We start from the raw sequence: 7,373 nt of genomic DNA on the forward strand, positions 1-7,373 counted from the left end.
ACATCTCTAAAATTTTCAGAAGTAGCTGCTAATAGTAAAACATTTCTTACAACATATAATTCTGAATATTCTCCTAAATTTTTAATTTAAAAATATTTTCATACATTTTGTGCATGATTATAATATGATTATAATGCGCATGATTATCATCATTTATAGCAAATGATTATAATGTGCATGATTATCATCATTTATATCAAATTCATTCAATCTATTGTAAAATTCTTTTTGAGGTGGTAGCTTAGTATCTTTATATTTTCCTTCTTTTAGTATTTCTTTTAGTCAGGAAAATGTTTTGTAGTTTCTTTAAACACAGATTTCAAATATTCCACATAGGCTCCTTTAAAATTATCAGATAATTCTCTTAAAAGGTTTTCTTAATCATATGTACTTCTAGACAAATTTAAAGGAATCTATAAATCTTAATTTTAAATATTTTCCACATTTTCTAGTAAATCATATACATTTTTCTTCAGTTCTATAAATGATCCTTAATTTAGAATTAAGCATCATAAAAAAATGTGCGTCATAGCCAGATAAATTACGTATAATGGCAGGTATAAAATTTGGAATTTTACAGTTCAAATCACATCCTTCTTGCCCTGATCCTATGTATTTTCCAATTAAGTAACAGTGATCAATTACATTTTTATCTTCTGGCAAAAATTCTTTTTCACACATGTGATATTTATTAGTTGTTTTGTAACGATTTTCCTCAAAATCTACCATAGATTTAATATCTTTATATTTTTCTTCTTTTCCCATAATAAATTTCTCAATTTCAGTAGTATTTTTCATAAAGACTTCGCAGACGTTTTCACTGCATCAAGTCCTTCATAACAAACTGAAGATTTCAAATACTCATTATTATATTCAATGTGATAACTGAATTAACCTAGATTCTATTTTTGATATTGAAGTGTATAAGAATTTTTATTCAATTTTGACTCTAACATTTTCATTGCTAAGATTATATTTATCTTTTAAAATAGATTTATGCAATCCATTATCTATTTCTTCTTCTGTCAAATTATAAATTCTTATTAATTAATAATATAGGATTTAATTGAAAGATGCTTATTTTTTAATAAATATTCAGAATCTGCATAAATTACAAATGGAACTCTCAGTGATCCATTATAAATATTAAATTTTATAAATCCGCATTTTTTAGGCATTTTAATTTTACCAAGGAGTTTGACAATCTTGTTCATGTTCTTTTCCTCCAAAAAAACTATAAAACTGCTTTAAAATGAATTCTGGAGAGAATTTTTCGTGGCGTCTGTACGAATTTACGTACGTACGTATCTCGCATAACTCAAAAACGAGTAGCCTCAAACCGTTGAAATTTTGTACATAGGAGTGCTATAACATGTAAATGGGCACCTCGTATTTTGGTTGCAATCGGCCGCACCAAACGTATATAAATATATATATATATATATCCACTATGTTACCCGGCTCAGTGATCTCAGTTTCTTTACTCTTATATGTTTGTAAATTGTATATTTTTTGCTTTAGAAAGGATTGAATTATGTTGTTCTTATCTTCCGGTTAAGGTTTTTACGTCTTTAGTAAATCTGTATGCAATATGCTTAGAATTATCAACAATTTTAAAGTTGTTTAAGTGCCGCTAAGCCTAATAATTTTTTTGATGGCGGCCGTTGCTTCTTTACATTTGAAACAGCAGAATAGTAGATTTGTTGCCAATCTAGAGAAAGTAAGCTTCTCAATAACAAAGATAACGCCTTCTTTTATTATTGCGAATCAAATCACGCTTAATCCTTTCTGGAAGTTTTTCGAGGAAATACGTGTTTAAGATTTACTTCGTAATTTTTAATACAGACATTTTGAGTTTTTATGTATTTTTGCCTTGTCACGAAGTGAGAACTGAATTAATTGAATGAGAAATATTCAATCGTCTGTGAAAAACTGTTTCTTTTTTTGTTTTGTTTGCTTAATTTCTTTTATACATCGTTCTAGATTTATTATAGTATTTGAATAGAACATGTGGCAACGATTAGATAATTCTTTAAATAATATAAATTTTGTGTATTCTGAGTTATAATATGAACGAAATATAATACTGTTCAGTGAACCTAGCGCCACAGTGTCGCTATGGTAAACAAATAGAGTGAATTTTAAAGAATGCATTTATTCTATTGTGGTTTATGCGTTGTCGGCGAAGTAGATTTAATTCAATCCAATAAGAAAAAAATGCGCATAATTTAATATTCCGTACAAGGAAGTCATGAACACATCAGATTTTTTACTGTATATTAATGCAAAAAGTTCTTTTTACATTAACAGATACATTGTTCTAATTTTCAAATGTTAAAATTTTATCTAAAGAAACAGGAAATTCAATTCCTTCGAAATTTAATTCATTCTCATATTCTTTATACTTTAAAACTTTGTGAAAAAGTTTTACTGGATGACTGTTTACTGGATGAATTGCAGATAAAGTAGACAACATGAAACATTTATTATCCTTATTTTTTACATTTATAATTGCTTTTTTTTTTTTTAATTCTTAAGGGAATTCTGTATAACTTGATCCTTTTTAAGGGTCATATTTTTTATTGCCAATACCAACTTTTATTTCAAAATTTTATTTCGTCTAATATTCATTCTGAACCCTTTTCTTGAAATTCAGTAACTTTTATTAACAATTTAACAGCACAACTACCATAAATATCATCTAAATCTGAATGTTTTACTACAATTTAATTTTTTGCTTGAAATGAAAATTCTTTAGATTCATTATTAGAATCATGAAGATATTTTTTATAATCACAAAATGGTTTAAAATTTAATTTTAATTTTTTTTTTCTCATTTAAGCTTCTTTTATTCAATTTTTGCAATTTCATTTTTTCTAATGTATAAAAAATTCATTAATTCCCTTAATTCCATATATATTTATAATCCAATACGTTTTAATCCGAATTATAACACGATGTTTCTTCGATAACTCCTTGGTTTTTCAATTAAAATTGCATTTCTACGTTTTAAACTTTTTAATGATGACTTTTGAAAAATTCTTTATAATATCCACCACAAACGTTACATTTTACTTGCGATCTTCTAAGTTTTCTTAGTTTCGAAAATAAATCTTTATCGAAAGGAAATAATTTAAAAATTATGTTTGATCATTTATGTATTGAATAATATCAGATTTATTCAGAGTTCAGAATCCTGAAAAGTATGTCTCTTACAATAATCTAATCGTTCTTTTTTAGATCTAATTTTTAGATACTTTTCATGATTAAATAACGAAAATTCATGTTTTAATGATCTTGAAATATCTTTTATGCAAGATGATTAATAAAATTCTCCTCCACAAATTTTACAATTAATTTTGGATTTAGAAAAACAATCATTCTGGAAATTAAACGTTCAACAAATTCTTTTCATCTGATCCATTACAAAATATATAAGATTTTTTAAATTAAATCTTGAATAACCACGAATATTATGAGTTTTACAACATGCGAAATCAGCAAAATCACGATCAACCAGGTGGGTCTGGCTTATCCGCTCCAAGCTTTATAACATCCTACCTGGAATCTTAAAATTCACGATTTCAAACATAAAAAAATAACGTCTTATCTAATTTCCAAAATAAAAGTCTTAAAACTTAGGATTCCATTTTAAATTGTTTTATAAATTGTTGCCATCTTCAGCTTTAAAACGAAGAAAAGTTAAACATTTGGATAGCTTCCAGTATTTTCAGATATTGATTTAGTACTTTTTTTGTTGTATTAACAGTTCGTAAAGACTTTGTAATGAATATACCATTAGAGCAAAAACAGTTAACGAAAAAATTTTGAAATTTTTTGCACTCCAAGGAGTAACAATTTTTACAGATGAAGATATCTTCATCAGTTTATATCCCGAATATAAGTAGTAGAACGAATATAAAAAAAAAAATTAAGCCAATTTTTTCTATAACATAGGTAGTAGAGCGAATATAAAAAAAAGTAAGGCAAGAGTTAATTACTTTGAAACATAAACATTGATCAACTGAGTGCGCTAATGTTATAAACTATTTTTTCTTCGCCCGTACTAATACTAATATAAGACACTAGACAACGATTTGGATTTTTAATTTATAATCAAATATAAAAGCCAAGGATAGGAAAACTGATTAACTTAGTTCATCAGATCTCAAGAAAAACTGTTTATTATGTGGGCCAAATAATATTTTTGTTTTCCATGAAAAATTCAAAAAAAAATTTTTTAAAAATTAAAAGGATTGTTTAAAAATTCCCTTTCAGTCACGTTGAGAACTGGTATTATTCTAAATTGTCAATTTGATAACTCTTTCTTTGGAAATATCTTTGATGTCTTTATTTTCTCAAACTTCAGTCAGTGCTTTTAAAATAGCAAAAGTTTGCTCATAGTTTTGAAAAATAAAATATATAATTTTTTACAATTTCCATGTATTCATAACTTTAGAAAAGTCTTTCAAGACTAAGTTTTAGGAATAAAGGATTTTCACTGGCGCATTTCTAAATTAAATTAAATTAAATTAAAATTTGATAAAAATAATGCTTTACTAAATATTAAAATACAAATACTTATATTAAATAATTTGAAACACTATTTATAAATTATAACAGATATGTAACGAAATCCATTAATCTAGTATTTAAAAATATATACTGGGACAACTACTCGAAAGTACATGATCCCTATATTAAAAACTGAAACTTTGACCTTTGTAAATCACTACTATAACATGTAGTTGTGCACCCTCTTTTTGGTTGTAATCGGTTGTACCAAAAGTAAGTATATATATGCATCCACTCTGTTACCTTTCTCGGTTAGCTCAGTTTCTTTATTCTTATATGTTGGCAAATTGCACATTTTTTTGCTTTAAAAGGGATTGAATTTTGTTGTTCTTATGATTTGTTAACGATTTTATGTCTTTAGTTAATCTGCATGCAATAGTTGTAGAAATATCAACAATTTAATAGTTGTTTAAGTGCCACTAAGCCTAATGAAATCGCCATTTCTTTACATCTGAAAATTCTTAGTAGAATAGTGAATTAAGTCAGTTTCTGTACCTTCTGCATCTTTTCAGTTTACATGATATCAGATAAATATGCATTTCGACTAACCTGAAAACGTTTCATACCTTCTGTATGTTTAAAAAGTGAAAAAATATCTAAGGTTATTCTGTAAAATTATTCAATGTTTTTAATTACATATATCATGAATTAAATGTATTTTTGGTTGAGAGGGGTTTTAGAAGCCAGCAGATTTGTATATCACGTTTTGCCAGTGGACACTTGATGACTCTCTCCAACGAACAAGGGCTGAAAGTCTTTAAGACCTGCTCCAAGTGATATGCTGCTCAGACATCACCTCATCATATTTTATTTCGCCTTGATTTTATCTAGTGCGAGGTTTTTTTCCGAAGCCTCTTCTCTATTTAGACTTTTTAGAGGCATTTGGGCTCATGGACTTGGTCTGAAAGTTGGACCCCCATCGGGGATTAGAAACAACAACAAATGCATTTTTATTTAAATCAATCCTATTAAAAAGTAAAAAATAATATTATTAAGAACTGCATATATTGCTTTTAAATAGTTTAGTTTATTAATGAATAACAGACTGATTAAATATGAAATGTAAAATATCTTACGTTTTTAGTTTGTTGATTAATAACAGATAGATTGCATGTGAAACGTAAATATATTACGTTTTTAGCTTGTTAATTAATAACATTATTTTTGAGGTTTCAATTTTCATATTATCAGTTTGATATGATACTGATGTTTCAGTTTTCATATGAAAAGTAAAATATATGTAATAATTAAAATTAGATATATGTAATAGTTAAAATTAGTTCTCAATAATTTTAGTCATAAAATGTATCAACTAATTATGAAATGTATGGGGTTTTACTTCATTAGGTAAACGCTAATTAGTTCAAAACACTAACAGACGTAAAGTGAATTATCTCTATGTCCAAAATTAACTACAGGGACTTGAAAAGGTTTAAAACGGACCATTTTTATTTAAACGTGAATTAAATGCACGTCCTTGAGTTAGCAACGTCAACTACAACTCGTGACGATGTAACTAAATTAACAGTCAAATTCCAATTTATAACATAGAATAGTAGTCAAAGACTATACAATCAAATTTAAATCTAAGCTGGCTTAAAATCTAATCGGCGTATCGAATTCAAATGTCGGCAACAATAACGCAAATCTGAAGAATTACAAACTTATCAGAGCTGGCAGGAGCTTATGGAACTTTACCGCGAAAGGCAAAAACCCGCTCTGTCTTATACAGTTAAAATAACTCAGCTGAAGTACTCACTAACCTCATTTACATTCTGGGGAGGAAACGGAAAGGAGAAGTTATAATAAAAAAAACTAAAATTATAAAATAACTTGTTATTTAAATAAACTATACAAACGTAATAAAGTATTTTGTACAGAAAACACGTTTCTCTAAATTTTAAAACGGATTCGTCCATACAGTGATAGTTTTTGTGTTGCTAGAAAAGACAAACCCTCGTAAACTAGCTTAGAAGGTTACGTCAAATTCGCCTAATCGGCTTCACAAACACCTCTTATTATTTCTGAATGATTTCAGGGCTAAGTAGTAGCAGATACAAAAGACGTAGAAAGAAAGATATCTTACCAGATATCTTAATGTTAATGTTAATAATAATATGTGTTCCTATTATAATGTAAGCTTTTTCTTAAAGACACAATATTGTGATAGTTACGGGTAGTTGTTTATCCATGACTATTTTTGACTTGTTATATTCGTACTGTAACCAATTCTTTCCGAAATTAAATAATTCCCATAATTCTGCCCTCACCCTCGATTTTCAGACAACAAAATTAGTAAATAAAAGGGTAGAATACGCCAGAAAATTCAGTATTCACTAAATATATAGATCACTTAAGAATTTGCTTTCACTGTCGAGCTCTGGATGAGGGTGAACTATTGCGAGCGATCAATGACACTGTTTTAATCTTCAAATAGGTAAAGATGAGTTACTTTCATGAAGCGTCGGTGGTATAACGGTTAGCATAGCTGCCTTCCAAGCAGTTGACCCGGGTTCGACTCCCGGCCGACGCAGTTCTCAAATTTTTTCTTCCTTGCTCATTAGGGCAAAAGATTTACTTGTTGCAGAGTTTAAAACTTTTTTTGGTAAACGATTTTATTTCCATACATGACGTGATTATAATTCCGAGATAAAAAAAATATCTCCACTCGTTTTGTGATCTTTAGATTCCAGATTTTAAAAATTCTTGAAGTAGGGATTTGGACATGGGATTTATAAATAAATGAATAAATTGAAAAAATATTCCGAAAGCATTCAGATTTTAACATTCACACAAAA

The 7,373-nt window shown here is 27.7% G+C and overlaps 1 non-coding gene across 1 annotated transcript; it reads left to right on the forward strand.

Annotated features, from left to right (window-relative positions):
- The first annotated feature begins 7,036 nt into the window (after window positions 1–7,036).
- On the forward strand, window positions 7,037–7,108 carry TRNAG-UCC (transfer RNA glycine (anticodon UCC)). Its single transcript has one exon. It is a non-coding gene; the product is annotated as a tRNA-Gly (tRNA).
- The last annotated feature ends 265 nt before the right edge of the window (window positions 7,109–7,373 follow it).

Source organism: Stegodyphus dumicola, chromosome 2 (assembly GCF_044657685.1).
Source record: "Stegodyphus dumicola isolate Sdum_Otavi_A_Nest chromosome 2, ASM4465768v1".
Classification (NCBI taxonomy): domain Eukaryota; kingdom Metazoa; phylum Arthropoda; class Arachnida; order Araneae; family Eresidae; genus Stegodyphus; species Stegodyphus dumicola.